The sequence below is a fragment of the Dama dama genome, chromosome 9 (assembly GCF_033118175.1).
Source record: "Dama dama isolate Ldn47 chromosome 9, ASM3311817v1, whole genome shotgun sequence".
Taxonomy (NCBI): Eukaryota; Metazoa; Chordata; class Mammalia; order Artiodactyla; family Cervidae; genus Dama; species Dama dama.
This window is the reverse complement of record NC_083689.1, coordinates 22,873,352-22,892,060: the sequence shown is the minus strand read 5'-3', so window position 1 is coordinate 22,892,060 and position 18,709 is coordinate 22,873,352.

The following is an 18,709-nucleotide window of genomic DNA, read 5'->3' as shown; positions in this document are numbered from 1 at the left end:
GCATCAGTGTCTGATGATCTCATGGGCATTCCCCAGCCACCCACCTATTCAAAGCACGTACTAGGGACCTGGGACAAGTTTGTCTCCATCCATTGCTTTCTCTCTAATCCCTCTCTGTTTCTCTCTCTTTCCTTGATTCTTTCTCTGTCCCCTCCTCCCCGATTTGACCACATCATGGGGCATACGAGAGCTTAGTTCCCTCACCAGGGATGGAACCCATGCCCCTGCAGTTGAAGGGAGCGGCCTTAACCACTGGACCACCAGGAAGTCTCTCCCACTGCTTTTTTATTCCTACGTTGACTCTGTCTCTCCGCATATCTGGCGCCCTGCCCTGAATTCTCAACCCAGACTGCTAGTTGCTAGGGATCATAGGAGGTGACATTCAAGCACACAGCTGTATCACAAGAAGCAGCCTCCATGACTATCTGGAGGTGGGGCTGGAGCCAGACGATCTGGCTTCAAATTTAGCCCAGATGACTTCAACACTCCACGTAGTATCTTCTCCATCTATAAAATGGGTGTAACAAGCATTGCTGTTTAGTCCCTAAGTCGTGTCCAACTTTTTGAGACCCCATGAGCTGTAGCCCACCAGACTCCTCTGTCCATAGGGATTCTCCAGGCAAGAATACTGGAGTGGGTTTCCATGTCCTCCTCCAGGGATTGAACCTGTCTGTATTGCAGGCAGATTCTTTACCAGCTGAGCCACCAGGGAAGCCTAAGAATACTGGAGTGGGAAGCCTACCCCTTCTCCAGGAGATCTTCCCAACCCAGGAATTGAACTGGGGTCTCCTGCACTGCAGGTGGATTTTTTACCAGCTGAGCTACCAGGGAATCCCTGTGTCCAAAGGATATCAGGAGAGAAAGGCACTCCATGCAGACAAGCTCTTTGCGGCAGATCAAGTGCCTGATGTACACTGAGCGCTGTCATCATGGTGATGATTATGAGTTTGATCCTCATGGTGATGGGACACGGAAAGATTTAGGTGAGGGAGGACAGGACCACGCTTCCCATTTGAAAGATTTCCCAGGAGCCCTCTGGGGGAGTCCCAGAGTGTTCCACACAACCAGCTGGATGGTGGTTACAACGTCTACACACATGTATGGGCTCAGTGTGCTAAATGTCTGCCTCATATGAGCAGGTGATGTTTCCATACAAAGTAGAAGAAATACCACAAAAGGTATTCCTTCATACAAAGAGAGCCATTTGGCACCAGGGAGAAGATGGGAGTAGTGTCCCCTAGAACCTCAATGTCCTTGCCTCGTTTGGTTATTTCTATGTCCCCATCCTGAGTTTGGGGGGGGGTTGGAAGTGTCAGAATCCCACAGTGCAGGAGGAGCCTAGAAACCTGGAGCTGTGAAGCCAGGCTCCTTTCCTGACTGCGTTGCCAATGATCTGGGGCCATCTGTCCACACGCCCCATTTCCCTGCTCGCACTGCCCCCAGCCCAGAAACTCGGCCCCATCTTGGCCGGAGGAGCCAGGTCCAGGGCTCTAGGGGCATCAGGTTATGGAGAATAGGTAACGGGTCCTCCTTTCTGCCTTTTTGGGTCTAAAATGCTAACTGTGCTAAGATTTCATTGTTCCCAACACAGGGGGCCCCGGGTGCAATCCCTGGTCAGGGAACTAGATCCCACCTGCCACAACTAAAAATCAAGCATGCTGCAACAAAGATGAAGATCATGTGTGCCGCAAGTAAGACCCAGTGTGGCCAAATACATAAATAAATATTTTTAAAAGTTAACCCTATGTAGTGGGTTCAATGTGTTCCCCCCCAAAAAATTTGTAGCCACCTCGAACCTCCAAGTGTGACCATTTTTTGGAAATTAGGTCTTTGCAGATGTAATTAGTTGAGACGAGGTCATGCTGGATTTGGGATGGGCCCTGGATCCAAGGGCCTGGTGGCTCAGATGGTAAAGAATCTGCCTGCAATACAGGAGACCCAGGTTCAATCCCTGGGTCTGATCTCTGGGTCAGGAAGATCCCCTGGAGGAAAAAATGGCAACCCACTCCAGTATTCTTCTCTGGAGAATTCCAAGGACAGAGGAGCCTGAAGGCAGACTACAGTCCATAGGGTCGCAAAGAGTTGGTCACAACCGCAGATCTAATGGCTGGTGTCCGTCTAAGAGGAGGGGACCCCTAGGGAGACACAGAGGAGAAGATGATGCTAAGTTGGAGGCAGATTTGACAGGTACATCTATATATCAAGGAACACTGAGGATTTGGGGAAAGCACCAGAAGTTAGGAGAAAAAGAAAAAAAGAAAGTGAAGTCACTCAGTCGTGTCCAACTCTTTGGGACCCCATGGACTATAGCCTACCAGGTTCCTCCATCCATGGGATGTTCCAGGCAAGAATACTGGAGTGGGTTGCCATTTCCTTCTCCAGGAGATCTTCCCAACCCTGGGATTGAACCCAGGTCCCCCACATTGCAGGCAGACACTTTACCATCTGAGCCACCAGGGAAGTTCAGTTAGGATGAAGGCATGGGACAATTTCTCCCCCACGCCCTCCAGAAAGAGCCAACCCTTCTGGCACCTTGATGTAGGACTTCTGGTCCCCAGAGCTGTGAGAGGAGACATTTCTGTTGTCGTAAGCCACCGAGTTTGGGATCATGTTACAGCAGCCACAGGAGATGAATACACCCTGTTTTCCCCTAAAGTCATAGATATTTGTTGTACTAATAGAATCTTTAAGGAATACAGATTTTATTTATTTATTTAAATTTTTAAAAATTATTTATTTATTTGGTTTTGCCAGGTCTTGGTTGTGGAATTGCAGCACAGGATCTTTTTTTTTTTTAAGTTATGTCATGTGCGATTTTTAGCTGCAGCATGCAAACTCTTATTGTAGCATGTAGGATCTAGTTCCCTGACAAGGGATTGAACCCAGGCCCCTTGCATTGGGAATGGAGAGTCTTAGCCACTGGACCACCAGGGAGCTCCCAGATTTGATGTAGAAATACAGCTGGGCACACCTGGGCTCCCAGCCTGGCCCCTGTCTCCAGCTGGGTGTCCCCGAGGACAAGTCATTTCACCTCTCTGAGCCTCAGTTTCCTCATCTGCAAAATGGGATAACCATGCCTGCTACAGGGGGCGGTTGTCCAGATTAAATAAGATAAACTGTGTACTGAAGGGCTTGGTGCTGAGAACACAGCAAACACTCAGATAGTAATAAAAGCTTAAAGTCTACAGCTGACAGACACTGAGGTAAGCACATTTTAAAAATAAAGTTTAACGAACATTATTACCAGCTATACCCAGAAGAAAACAGCAGGGACTCCTAATTCCACTTCCCACTGATAACTTACCCCCCCCACATCCTCCCCCCCCACATACACAACCACACTGGTAACTTTTTGGTGAGCATTCCTTTAGATGAAAAAAAAAAAACATATTCTAGCACCATATGTGGGCTATTTGAACAAACCAATCGTGCAAAAATGTTATGAGCTCTAACAGGCTCCTAGTTCACACTATTAAGTTTATTAAAGACTATTGCTAGCTTTAAAAAAAAAAAAAAAAAGACTTGCTAGCTTTTAAAAGAGTGGTGATAATATTGGGATTACATTGTTTAAAAGAGTCCTTATTGTTTATAGACCATTAGGATATTTGTAAATGAGATGTAATGCCTGGGAATAGCCACAAAGGCTTCCCAGGTGGCTCAGTGGTAAGGAATCCAGCTGCCAACACAGAAGATATGGGTTAGATTCTTGGGTAGGAGATACCCTAGAGTAGAAAATGGCAACCCACTCCAGTATTCTTGCTTAGAAAATCCCTTGGACAGAGGAGCCTAGTGAGCTACAGTCCATGGTGTTGCAAAAGAGTTGGACACAACTCAGCAATTAAACAACGACAAATAGCCACAAATTTGAGACAGGGACAGGGAATGGGAACTCACTATTCTGTACTCTTCCTTTTGCGTGTATTTTGAAAGTTCCCCAAATCAAATGCTTTTAAAATGCCTTGACCCAGGGACTTCCCTGGTGGTACAGTGGTTAAGACCTTTCCTTCTATTCCAGAGGGTATGGGTTCAATTCCTGGTTAGGGAGCTAAGATCTCGCATGCCTCAAGGCCAGAAAAAACAAAAAACCCACAACTCATAAAACAGAAACAATATTGTAACAAGTTCAATAAAATTGTTAAAATACATGGTCCGTGTTAAAAAAAAAAAAACTTCTAAAAATGCCATGACTGTCTTTTTACTCCTATGTAATAATATTTAACAAAGAGAAAAGGGAATTTATGTTCATATAAAGACTTGTGTTCATGAGGTTCTCAATCCTTTGGCCACCTGATTTGAAGAGCCAACTCACTGGAAAAGACCCTGATGCTGGGAAAGATTGAAGACAGGAAGAGAAGCGGGCAACAGAGGATGAGATGGTTAGACAGCATCACTGACTCAGTGGGCATGAGTTTGAGAAAACTCTGGGAGATAGTGAAGGACAGGGAAGCCTGGTGTGCTGCAGTCTATGGGGTCGCAAAGAGTCGGACACAACTTAGCAACTGAACAACAAAAAAGACTTGTACGCAAATGTTCATAGAAGCTTTATTCATAACCAACTGCTGTATTGTTAAAAGAACAAAAAAGAATGTATCTGGTCTTTGTCCCAGGTTCCTGAAAGATAACCTCTAGATCCTTGGGTTTTCCATGAACAATAGAAGTGTCTATTGTTGACGGTGGGGCTTGACCACATCTGAGTTTATGCAAATGGGACGACTCAGGATGGGTACTGGTCATTGCAGGAAACACTGACTGACCTTAAGGGATGGAATGGGAGGGTGACTGGAGATTAAGTTCAGTCTCACAGCCAATGATTTGATCATTCATACCTATGTAATGAAACTCCAATTAAAACTCTGAGCACCAAAGCTCAGTAGAGCTTCTTGGTTGGTAAATGAATCTGAAGTGAGAACAGTCTTGTTGGCGACTGCGCCCTTAACTTATGTGGTCTGCCTTAACTCCAAGTGGTTAGTGTCAGAACTATATTGTACTGTATCACAAAAAGCCTAGGAATGACGGAGATGTCATCCTAGGTAAATGGAGAGATTGTAGTACATCCACACAATGGAATACTATGCACTAAGAAAAGAGAAGAAACTATACATCCACACAACACATGGATGAATCTCATACAGTTATCCATAGTGAAATGAACCGGACAAAAAGAGTACAGATGGTTGGATTCCATTCACAGAAGACTCCAGAAAGTGCAAACTCATTTCAGTGACAGATGACAGGTCAGTGGTTGCCTGGGAATTGAGGGGGAGAGTAGGAGGGAGTGATGACAAAGGACAGGAGGAAACTTTTGGGGGTGATAGATGTGTTCACTATTTTGATGGTGGTGATGGCTTCATGGATGTCAATACCTAGCAAGTTGTACACTTTTTTAAAAAAAAAATCACTTCATTGTTTGTTTTTCGGTTAAATAGTAATCTTTTTTATAATTTTATTTATTTATTTATTTTTGGCTGTGCTGCATCTTCATTGCTTTCAGGGCTTTCTCTAGGTGTGGACAGCAGGGGCTACTTTTCATTGCAGAGCTTGGGCTTCTCATGCAGCAGATTCTCTCGTTTTAGAACATGGGCTCTAGGGTGCATGGGCTCAGTAGTTGTGGCTCCCAGACTCTAGGGCATAGACTCAATAGTTGTGGCTCACCAGGTTAGTTGCTCCAAGACATATGGGATCTTCCCTGACTAGGGATCAAACCCATGTCTCCTACATGGGCAAGTGGATTCTTTACCACTGAGCCACCAGGGAAGCCCTGTGAGTTGTACACTTTAAATGCAGTTCATTCTATGTCAGTTATACCACAAGATAGCTTTTAAAAACTGTATCCATCAGGGACTTGCCTGGCAGTCCGGTGGTTAAGACTTCATGCTTCCAATACTGGGGGTGAGGATTTAATCCCCAGTTGAGGAACCAGGATCCCACATGCTATGTGGCCAAAAAAAAATTGCATCTATTGGTTCTTTCTTCGTCCACCAGGAAATATTTATTGAGCACCTACCGTGTGCCAATCTCTCTCTTTGGAGCTAGGGGACATAGCTGTGAACAAGAGAGACCAAGATACCTGCCCATGTGATCATTTAGCCGGGGAATACAGACAGCAATAATGCAATTTAAATACACGTTCTTTGGGGGCTTTTTCTTTTTCTGGCCACAATAAGCAGCAAGCAGGATCTCAGTCCCATGACCAGGGACAAGGATGGAACCTGTGCCCCCAGTACTAGAAGCACAGAGTCCCAGCCACTGGACCACTGCCAGGGAATTCCCTGGATACACATTCTTTATAGAGTCAATCCTCTTTATTTTCAGGCTTGAAAAGGAAAGTGTTAGTCACTCAGTCATGTTAGACTCCTTTTTTTTCATTTATTTTTATTAGTTGGAGGCTAATTACTTTATAACATTGTAGTGGTTTTTGCCATACATTGACATGAATCAGCCATGGATTTACATGTGTTCGACTCTTTGTGACCTCATGGACTGTAGCCCTCTAGGCGCCTCTGTCCATGGAATTCTCCAGGCAAGAATGCTGGAGTGGATAGCCACTCCCTTCTCCAGGGGATCTTCCCAATCTAGGGATCAAACCCAGATCTCCTACACTGCAGGCAGATTCTTTACTGTCTGAACCGTGCGGAAGATCCATTTTCAGGTTTGGTATATGCAAAATCACCTCGTTGCTAACATTTTTTTGTAGCTCCAAAGCAAATACGCTTGACTCTCATGGTCATTCCTGGACGTGTGCAGAATGGTGAAAAATGCGTCTCCACCACATGTTTTCCCTGCTGAGACTGAACCAGGCAATTGCTCTCTTCTGACTTCACTCAGATTGTCAACAAGTGTCCTTTGGGAATGATCTGAGTGCCGTATCTTCTGCGCCATTGGTGGTGGTGGCGGCGGTGGTGGCTTGGTTGTCTAAAATGGCTCCAAGCGGACCAGCAGCACTCAGAGATGGGAGCAGGGTTGGGATGCAGCTCCTGGGATGGGGACCCCACCCAAGCAAGAGGAATGGAGGGGCCTCGCTTCAAGAAGATGAAGATCCAGTTTAGGCAGGGATGGGTCTCAGAATGGCCCCACCTTACCACCCACTCCAAACATCTGCCTAGGACACATGGAACCACACACCTGTGAGCTCATGGCTCATGCCTGCACGTAGGCAAAGGTACACATGCAAATGCGGGCACACCAGTCACCTGCATGCGCACGCGCGCACACACACACACACACACACACACATTTCTCTGCAGATTCTTCAAAATCAAAGACCCTGTGAGAACCCAGCTCAGTCCAGTGGCCTCTCTGCCTCCTGGCTGGGACTCCAGGCCACTTGTGTGAGTGTGTGTGTGTGTGTGTGTGTGTGTGTGTGTGTGTGTGTGCACGTGACAGAAAGACACAGAAGGGGGTAGGACCCAGCAGAGGAGCAGAGGCAGGCAGGCACGGGGAGATGCAGAGGGCAGGAGGCACTCCCTCTGTCCCATATCTGAGTTGGCATCAGGCCACAGTCCTCACATCAGGCCTGGGAAATGAGGTTCTTTCTGACGGAGTTTTCTAGAAGAGCAGGTGTGTGTGTTAGTCACTCATTCGTGTCCAACTCTGCATCCCCATGGACGGTAACCCACCATGCTCCTCCGTCCATGGAATTCTCCAGGCAAGAATACTGGAGTGGGTTGCCATTTCCTTCTCCAGGGGATCTTCCTGACCCAGGGACCGAAGGTGGAGGCCTAGAAAGGCCTAGGGGTTGCCCAGCTATTCATGGTGTGGCTGGGGCCTTTGAAAATAGAGGCTAAGGTTAGACCATCAGTTCTGCTGGTCTGGGAAGCACACACTCTTTTTTGTCTCCTTTGGCCACACCTCATGTGGAACTTCCTTGACCAGGGATCAGACCTGCACCCCCTGCAGTGGAGGTGCAGAGTCTTAACCACTGGAGCCCCAGGGAAGTCCCAGGGTGGCACACACTTTATCCTCTTTTTAAGTGGTTTCACATAAAAATCCAGATCTCGGGCTTCTCCGGAAAAAATGGTTGGATCTGGCCAAGCTAGACTTAACTGTTCTGTGGTGACGCGTGGCCGTGAGCAGAGGCTGGGGTGAGACGTGGCTGGCTGTGGTTGTACCTGTCGTTTGTCTCTGATGCTGCTGCTTCTGTGGGTGTCCACAGCTTTGTGAATCTGTGGGTCTGTGTAGCATGGATTGTGCCTGACCGTGGTGTGAGGGTGTGTGACGGGATTGGTGGACCATGTATATGGGATGTGGTCACCGTGTCTTTTCCATGCTCCCGCAGCCCGCAAGTGTGTGTCTGGTTGTGTGTGAGAGGTTTCTTCGTGAGCGCCCCTCCTTTTCAGTTCCCCACATGTCTCAGTGCTCTGCATGAGCGTGAGTGCGCGCGTGACCTGTACACCATGACCATCGGTGAGGGTCTGCGCCTGTCCTGGTGTGTGGGTGTGCTGATGACGTCTGTGATGATAAGGGGTGGGGGACGGGGTGGGGGCGCGGCGTGCGGTGTCCCTGAGTGGAACCTATAGGTGGCGCTCTCTGGGGTGTGCAAGTTGTGTGTACAAGGGATGGCCCTGCTCCTGGGGTCCAGGGTCCAGCCCAGCACAGTTTTCCAGGACCTACCAGGCCTGAGATGAAGAGGCATTTTCCTCCTTTCCTTCCTCCCTCCCTCCCCCCTCTTCCTCCTCCTCTCTCTCCTGCCCTCTCCCTCTCTCCACTGCTCCCCCCTCGCTCCCAGTCCCCGCTTGCTCCCTCTCTCCCCTCTCTCAGCTCTCTGCCTGAAAGCAGCAGGGGAAAAGTGGCCGCAGGCTGCTATCAGCTCCAATAGGCTTAAGTGGCCCATTTCCTGGGCCGGCTGGGTGCCCACCGCAGACACCATTAGGGTAATGAGCCCACAGCCCCTCCCAGGCTCCAGCACCCTGGCAACCAAGGAGGGGGTGTCCCCAGGCCCACGGGGCTGCTGTTCCCTCCTGTGTGCACTTAACGGGGGATGGGAACAGAGAGGAGGGGAAGGACAGCCCCAGAGAGAGGCAGACACGGAGGACAAAGACGCGCACGGGGTCACATAGGGCAGAAAGGCAGAGACAGAGGCAGAGAGAAAGCGAGCAGGAGAGCCAGAGACACAAAAGTTCAGAGACGGAGAGATAGAAGGAGACGGAGGGGAAGAGGCAAAGAAGCTGAAGACAGACCGCAAGTCTAGCGGGGAGGGAGAGTGGAAAGATAAAGGCAGACAAAGATGGACGGACACACAGTCTCCAAGGGGGAGAGCCCCAGAGGACCAGGAGAAAAAGACAGAGAGAGGGACGGGCCAGAGTGGGGGGGGCGGGGCGGGGGAGAGAAATGCAAGAAAAAGACAGAAAAACAGAGAGAGAAAGAGAGGAGAAAGATGTAAACAACCCAACAGCAAAAGAGAGAAAGTGATCCAGGCCCATGAACCGACAAGTGACATCTGTCAGAGGGAGATGGGGGGTGCACCATAGAGAAAGCCTGGGAGATCCTCCCAGGGAGGGAGGCAGGAGTGGTGGGGGTGGGGGGAGGTGAGGAGGAGACTAAACACAGACTCAGGTGGGGACACAAGCAATAGAACCAGCCCAGGACCTTCCCTCCGCCCCACCCCTAAGGTATTTTGGTGGTGAAACCAGTAGTTACAGGTACCCTGTGTTCACAAGCTCTCAGACCCTGCACTGAGCCCTGGATGGTCCTCATTTTGATCTTTAACTGATTTACCCAGCACCTGCTACATGCCAGGCACTGGGAGCTAGACCCTGGGGACAATGCGGCAGTGAAAAAAAGAACAGGAGGAAACCCCTGTCCTGATGGTGCTGACCTTGCAGTGGGAGAGACAAACCAAAAAGTCTGTAAGAAACAATCAGAGACAGCGGTTACAATTGCTCAGCCTCGGGCTTGGAGCACCCCCTCCTCAATAAGGTGCCACATGATCCAGTGAGTCCACCCAAGACAAATTACAGCACAGGAAAATGTACCCACCAGGGTTTGTAATAGCATTATTCACAACAGCTAGAAAGTGCAAGCAATCCACATGTCCATCAATGGATGAATGGACACACAAAATGTGGTCCACCCAGACAATAGAATACTATTCAGCCTTAAAAAGGAACATGGTTTCCCTGGTGGCTCAGGCAGTAAAGAATCTGCCCACAATGTGAGAGACCTGGATTTGATCCCTAGGTTGGGATGATCCCCTGGAGGAGGGTATGGCCAACCTACTTCAGTATTCTTGCCCGGAGAATCCCCATGGACAGAGGAGTGTGGCAGGCTACAGTCCATGGGGTTGCAAAGAGTCGGACACGACTGAGCGGCTAAGCACAGCACAGCACAAAAACGAACAAAGCACCGATTCATGTGACACGTGGACGAACCTTGAAAACTTGATGCCTGTGATGAAAGAAGCCAGACACAAAAGGCCACATAGTGTCTGAGTCCATTTATATGAGACATCCAGGACAGGCAGATCCGTGGGGACTGGAAGTGGATGAGTGGTTGCCAGGAGCTGGTGGAGGGGTAATGGGGAGGGTCTGCTGATGAGGACGGGATTTCCTTCCAGGGGAGGGAAAGTGTCCTGAATTAGACTGTGGCTACACAACTCTGTGAATATATTAAAAGCAGAAGAAAAAGAAACCCAGTATGAATTGTATATTTAAAGGGGTGAATTGTACAGCATGTGAATTATATCTTAATAAAGCTGTTTTAAGGGCTTCCCAGGTGGTTCAGAGGTAAAGAATCCACCTGCCAATGTCAGAGACACAAGAGACATGGGTTTGATCCCTGGGTCAGGTAGATCTCCTGGAGGAGGAAATGGCAACCCACTCCAGTATTCTTGCCTGGAAAATTCCATGGACAGTGGAGCCTGGTGAGCTGCAGTCCATGGAGCTGCAAAGAGTCAACACAACTGAGCATGCACACTCTTCTAAAGCTGTTTTAGAGAGAAAAAAAAAAAATCTTTGTATTCAAGCTGGAGGTCATAAGAATGCCTTAAACACCAGTTCTTTGCAGCTCCAGAGACAAGATCTGGGGACTGACAGGGAATTCCCTGGTAGTCCAGTGGCTAAGACTCCACGCTCCCAATGCAGGGACCCTGGGTTCAGATCCCAGGTCCAGGAACTATTAATAGATCCCACATGCCACAGCTCAACCCATGCATCAAAACTAAGACCCCGGTGCAGCCAAATAAATAAGTTAAAATATTTTTTTAAAAAAAGATCTGAAGACTGATAGCTCATGTGGGAGCAGAGGAAACCCCAGAAGCGGGGAGGGAAGAGAGACAGAACAGGCATGGGCCACGGCAGAAGGTGTTCCAATAGGATGCACCTTGGAGTTGCCTCTTCCTTAATCAATCAATACCTTAATCAATCAATCCAGGGTCCCTCCTGGGGTAGTGGCTCCCTGACATGCTGACCAAGTTCAGTGCCCAACCAGAGAACACCCCCAGTGTACCACATTCCTGAACTAAGAACAGGTGACATTTGAGGTGGGCAAAGGGGATATGGATGCGGCACTGACGATGCCAGAGTTGGAAACGGGGATGTCCTGTTGGTTTGATCCTCCACATCCATCCATATGCTCAAATTGTCAGGTTATGTGCATCATCTTGTTGTATCTTCCCCAGGATACTTGTGAATTACAAAGGGAAAGATGGTAACTTTCCAGTGGGGAGTCCTGGTTAGCACCACTGTAATCAAGAGATTAAGGTGAACATCATCAGTGATGACACAACTTGACATTACATGCCTCTCCAGAAGATGCCCTGAGAGCACATTGCTTCTGTGGCATCCTTTCCCCCAAAGGCCTAACTTCAATCTAGTTATGAGCAAACTTCAGGCAAACCCAGACTGGGGGACATTATACAAAACTATTTGACCCATGCTCTTCAAAAATATCAAGGTTGTGAAAGACAAGACAGGAGGAGATGAAATGCCATGAAGGAGCCTGAACCAGAATCCTATTAATATTTGAGAAGATTAAGTTAATGTTTATAATAATAGGATTAATCATCCAATAATATTAATCCCATTAAGAGGAAAAATTGGTGAGATCTAAGTAAGATCTGTTGTTGTTGTTCAGTTGCTCGGTCATGTCCGACTTTTTGTGACCCCATGGACCGCCGCATGCCCGGCTTCCCTGTCCTTCACCATCTCCTGGAGTTTGCTCAAACTCGTGTCCATTAAGTTGGTAATGCTATCTAACCATCTCATCCTCTGCCGCTGTCTTCTCCTTCCGCCCTCAACCTTTCCCAGCATCAGAGTCTTTTCCAATGAGTTGGGTCTTTGCATCAGGTGGCCAAAGTATTGGAGCTTCAGCAACAGTTTTTCCAGTGAATATTCAGGGCTGATTTCCTTTAGGATTGACTGGTTGGATCTCCCTGCAGTCCAAGGGACTCTCAAGAGTCTTCTCCAACACCACAATTGAAAAGCATCAATTATTTGGTGCTTGCCTTCTTTCTGGTCCAACTTTCACACCCATACATGACTACTGGAAAAACCATTGCTTTGACTATACAGACCTTTGTCAGCAAAGTGATGTCTTTCCTTTTAACATGCTATCTAGGTTTGTCATAACTTTCCTTCCAAGGAGCAAGCATCTTTAATTTCATGGCAGCAGTCATAGTCCGCAGTGATTTTGGAGCCCAAGAAAACAAAATCTGTCACTGCTTCCACTTTTTCCCCATCTATTTGCCATGAAGTGATGGGACCAGATGCCATGATCTTAGTTTTTTGAATGTTGAGTTTCAAGCCAGCTTTTTCACTCTTCTCTTTCATCCTCATCAAGAGGTTCTTTAGTTCCTTTTCACTTTCTGCCATTAGAGTGGTATCCTCTGCATATATGAGGTTGCTGATATTTCTTCCAGCTATCTTAATTCCAGCTTGTGATTCATCAAAGCTGTATATGGTCACCTTGCTTATTTAACTTATAGGCAGAGTACATCATGCTGAATGCCAGGCCGGATGAATCTCAAGATTGTGATTCATCAAAGCTGTATATGGTCACCTTGCTTATTTAACTTATAGGCAGAGTACATCATGCTGAATGCCAGGCCGGATGAATCTCAAGATCTGTATAGTTCAGTTAAATAGTATTCAATGGGACAATCAGGGAAACTCGAATAAGATCTTAAATCAGTTCACTATGTTGTATAAGTGGCAATTTCCTGCAGTTATCGACAGTGTTAGATTAGAAGATGAATCAAGGGTAGAGAGGTATTCTGTTTACTATTTTAGCAATATTTTGTAAGTCTAAAATTATTTCAAAGTAAAATAAAAGGGAAAAAAATCTGAATACCATCCAGGCTTTTGCCAACAAATGTATATGCAATCTGAGAAGCAGATCCTCTAGTCCCAGTCAAACCTTCAGATCATACAACCCTGGCCAAGAATTTGACTGGAACATCATGAGGGACACTGAGCCTGGACCAGTCAGCTAAGCAGGTCTGGATTCCTGGCCCACAGAAGCTGTGAGATGACACATGTTCATTGTTTCAAATGGCAACACTTTAGGGAAACTTGTTACAGAGCAATAGCTGACTATTACAGCAGGAGACGGGACTGCTACAAAGGAAATGTTTCAAAGGCAGCCGCTAAGATTTTGGAGGCTTAAATATCCATTGGTTTGTGGTGGCCATCTAGAATACCTGTGGGCAGCTTCAGATCTCAGAGAGAGATCCACTCACTCATTTAACCAACATTTGCTGAGTATCTACTGTATACCAGGCGCTATTATAGGAACAGGGACACAGCATGCACAAAGCAAGTAAAAAAAAAAATCACTGCCTTGGTAGAATTCACACTGTTGTGGGGGAAATAGTTAAGAAACAGTATCAGTACATAAATATATCATATTAGATGGTGTTAAATGCTACAGAGAAAAATAAATTAAGGAAAAGAGATGGGATATAAGATGGGAGTTGTGTGAAAAATCTTAAATAAGGTGCCCAAAGAAAGCCTTGCTGAGAAGTCAACATTTGAGCAGAGGTTTAAAGTAGTGAGGGAATGAGACATGTAGAGTCTATAGTAAGAGCATTTTTTTTTTTTTTTTTTTTTTTGCCACACAGCATGTGGGATCTTAGTCCCCCAACCAGGGATTGAACACATGGTCCCTGCATTGGGAGCACAGAGACTTAACCACTGGATTACCAGGGAAATCCTGGGAAGAGCTTTTTTTTTTTTAATTGGAGGATACTTGCTTTACAATGATATGTTAGTTTTTGCTGTACAACAATGTGAATAAGTATACATATATCCCCTCCCTCTTGAGGCTCCCTCCCATCCCTCTAGTTTATCAAGCGAAAAGCATTTTTAAAAAAAAATATTTATTTACTTATTTGGCTGGGGCAGGTCTTAGTTTTGGCATGCGGGATCCTCACTGGTAAGCCAGTTTCTTTCTATCTGCCTTGAAGTCTCAGAGGTTGTAGTGCATGGGCTTAGTTCCCCAACCAGGGATTGAACCCATGTCCACTGCATTGGAAGGCAGATTCTTAACCATTGGACCACCAGAGAAGTCCCCAAGGGAAGAGGCTTTTAAGCAGAGCAAACAGCCACTGCAAAGACTCTTAATGGAAACATTTCACCCACATGCACATACACACATGATCAACTGGTAACAAATCGTTACACACTTTGCTTTATTCATTTAATAATAACATCCTGAAGGTATTTCTCAGTACATAAAGAGCTTCTCTCTCAGTACACAAAGAGCTTTCTTGTTGCTTTCACTCACTGTATAATATCTCATGGCATGTATTTCTCATAATTGATTTAACCAGCCCCTAGTTGATGGGCATTTATGTGGTTTACACTCTTTTGTTACACACACACACACACACACACACACACTGCTGTGAGAAACAGTCTTCTACATGTGTCACTTGGCACGTGTGTGGCCCCATCTGGAGTGTAAATTCTCAGCAGTGCGATTATAGAGTCTGAGGGCATGCTTATTTGTAATTTTGGTAGATGTCATCCGATTGCCCTCATGGGAAGTTGCCACTTTTAAACAGCTTTCTTTCGATTGGCAATGACAGATAAAGCTGCTATAAACATGTATGGACATATCTTCATACGGACATATGTTTCTCTTTCTCTGGGGTAAGTATCAAGGATTGCAACGGCTCCTAAGGGAGGTGTATGTTTAACATTTTTAAAAGCTGTCAAGTGGTTCTCCCGAGAGGTGGTGCCATTTTCTGTTCTCATGGGAAGGTTTTATGCAGGAGAGTGACTAGCTCAGGCTGACATTTCCCAGAGCTGCCTGGGGACATGGGAGGGGGAGGCAGCTGTGTCACAGGGAGCCAGGAAAACTTCAGAGGGCTTCCCTGGTGGTCCAGTGGTTAGGAATCCAGCTGCCAATGCAGGGGACACAGGTTTGATCCCTGGTCCAGGAAGATCGTGCATGCTGCGGAAGAACCAAGCCCGGGTGACACAACTATTGAGCCTGCGTGCTGAAATTACTGAAGACGGGATAAGGGATAGTCAGGGAGTTTGGGATGGACATGTACACACTGCTATGTTTAAAATGATAACCAACAAGGACCTACTGTATGGCACGTGAAACTCTACTCCGTGCTGTGTGGCAGCCTGGATGGGAGGGGAGTTTGGGGGGGAGAATGGATACTAAAGCACGAACACCTAGAGTCTGTGTCCCACGAGAGAAGCCACGGCATTAAGGAGCTTCAGCACCACAACGAAGGGTAACCCCTACTCTCCACAACTAGAGAAAGCCGGTGCAGCAATGAAGACCCCAGAACAGTCACTAAATAAAGAAAGAAATAAAAAAGGGAAAAAAGAGGACATGGGAGCATCATCCAAACAAGTGACACTGGCAGCCTGGACCACATGTGTGATGGGAGGATGGAGAAGCATCGGGAGTGGGAAGGAGAACACTTGGCAACTGATGAGAACCTAGGCTCAGGGTTCTGCTGAAGGTCCACAGAAGAGATGTGGGGGGACTCCTTGGTCCCCTTGGGTACCCTGGAAAGAGCCAGGTGGGAAGGGAGTCAGGTCCTTCCCAGGCTCTTAGGGGCAGTTGCAAAAGCTGGGCTGGGTAGTTGAGCAGTGGGCCTTAACTTCAAGGACAACGCTATGTGCAGTCACCGTCATTTCAAGGTAGAACTCTTTTTTAAAATTTGGCTGCATCAGGCCATTACAAAGAATGAAATAATGCCGTTTGCAGCAACATAGATAGACCTAGAGATTGTCATTCTGAGTGAAGTAAGTCAAACAGAGAAGGAGAAATATCATATGCCATCCCTTATATGTGGAATCTAAAAAGAAATGATACAAGTGAACTCACAAAACAGAAAGAAACAGACTTAGAGAATTAATTTCTGGGAACTTATGTTTGCTGGGGGGAAGGATGGGGGGGAGGGGTAGTTAGGGAGTCTGGGACCGACATGTGCACACTGTTTCATTTAAAGTGGATAACCAACAAGGACCTACAGTATAGCACATGGAACCCTGCTCAATGTTGTGTGGAAGCCTGGATGGGAGGGGAGTCGGGGGGGAGAATGGATACATGTATATGTATGGCTGGGTCCCTTCGCCACTTATCTGAAACCGCCACAACATTGTTTGTTAACTGGCTATGGGCTTGTGCTAAGTCCCTTCAGTCGTGTCTGACTCTGTGCGACCCTGTGGACTGTAGCCCGCCAGGCTCCTCTGTCTATGGAGATTCTCCAGGCAAGAATACTGGAGTGAGTTGCCACGTATAAGGGATATGATATATCTCCTTCTCTCTGACTTACTTCACTCAGTATGACAATCTCTAGGTTCATTCATGTTGCCACAAATGGCATTATTTCATTCTTTGTAATGGCCTGGTGCAGCCAAATTAAAAAAAAAAAAAGTTCTACCTTGAAATTGGCTATACCCCAATACAAAATAAAAATTTTCTTTTAAAATTGGCTGCACTGAGTCTTCGTTGCAGCCTAAGGCATGGGATCTTTGATCTTCATTGCAGCAGGTGGGGTCTGTTAGTTGTGGCATGCAGGATCTTTAGTTGCAACATGCAAACTCTTAGTTGCAGCATGTGGGATCTAATTCCCTGACCAGGGATCAAACCCAGGTCCCCTGCATTGGGAGCACAGAGTCTTAGCCCCTGGACCACCAGGGCAGTCTCAAGGTGGAACATCATGGATGGCATAGGCAGGTGTGGCCCCCTATTGGGAGACTGTCCTTGACTGCTCTCCTTGGCTTTCACTGGCTCCACCTACCTGGTTCCCACCTCCTCTGCACCAGCTAGACCTGGCTCCCAAACCATCTGCTAATCCTGCAATTCAGCCCACATGGAACCCATGTGCCTCCCCAGTATATCAGTTCTCTGTGGTGGTGGTTGTTGCTCAGTCGCTCAATCACATCCAACTCTTTGTGATCCCATGGACTGCAGCATGCCAGGCTTCCCTGCCCTTCATCATCTCCCAGAGTTTGCTCCAATTCACGTTCATTGAGTCAATGATGCAATCCAAACATTTCATCCTCTTTCGCCCCCTTCTCCTTCTGTCCTCAATCTTTCCCAGTATCAGGGTATTTTCCAATGAGTCAGTGCTTCACATCAGGTGGTCAAAGTATTAGAACTTCAGCTTCAGCATCAGTCCTTCCAATGAGTATTCAGGGTTGATTTCCTTCAGGATTGACTGATTTGATCTCCTTGTTGTCCAAGGGAACAAATTCTCCCCAAACATTAAAGCTTCAAACAATAAATATTTATGATCTTATTGTTTCTGAGGATTGAAGGCCAGGACAGACTCATAGGATGATGCTTGCTGAGAGTCTCTTATGAGGTTCCAGTCAGATTGTTACCAGGACTAAACAAATGTTTGGTGGGAATTGGAGAATGATGCCCTTGCAAGACTGTGGGTGGGATGCCTCAGTTCTTCACCACGTGGGTCCCTCTAAAGGGCTGCCCAAGCATAAGAGAGCTGAGGCACAGAAAGGATAAGTTCCTGACCTAAAGTCACACAGCTAAGAGGCAGACAAGCCAGGGTTTGAGTCTGCATGGTCCAAAGCCCCTGGGTCTAACCACAGACCCATATTCAAAGCTCTCTTGGTCCAAGGCCTCTGTACAAATGTCTTCCACATCTTAAGTGAATGCAAACATCTTTTCACAGCTTTCCTGTGCCTGCCCTGCTCAGAAATGTTTCAGTGTCCCCAAAGTTTATCCTAACATTCTCAAGTGTGTTACCTTTGTCCTTGGGCTGGTTGTCACCTTGAGAATCCTTAGGGGCTCCTATGTGATCCAATAGCCACTGACATCTCTTGGCCTCTTTTTTTTTTTTTTACCCTGAAGTCTTCTCTGGATTTGAGGCATCATAGTGTAGTGCTTAAATGCACCAGCTTTAGAGTCACACTGCTTGGTTTCAAATCCCTACCTCTGCTACTTCAGAATTTGGGTTCTTAGGATAGTTCTTGGGTTCTTAGTATACCTAACCAAACTTTCTGGGCTGTTTCCTTATCTGTCATGGAGTTGTCATGAGAATTAAATTAGTTAAGTCATATCAAATGCTTAGAATAGAGCCAATATCCAAGAGCCTTAGAAATAGTTAGTCTTAAAAAAAAAAAAAAAAAACTGGTATGAGTGGGGTTTTCCTGGTGGTCAAGGGGCTAAGACTGTGCACTCCCAAAGCAGGGGGCCCAGGTTCAATCTCTGGTCAGGGAACTAGATCCCACATGCTGCAACTAAGAGTCTGTGTGCCATAACTAAAGATCCCATGTGTTGC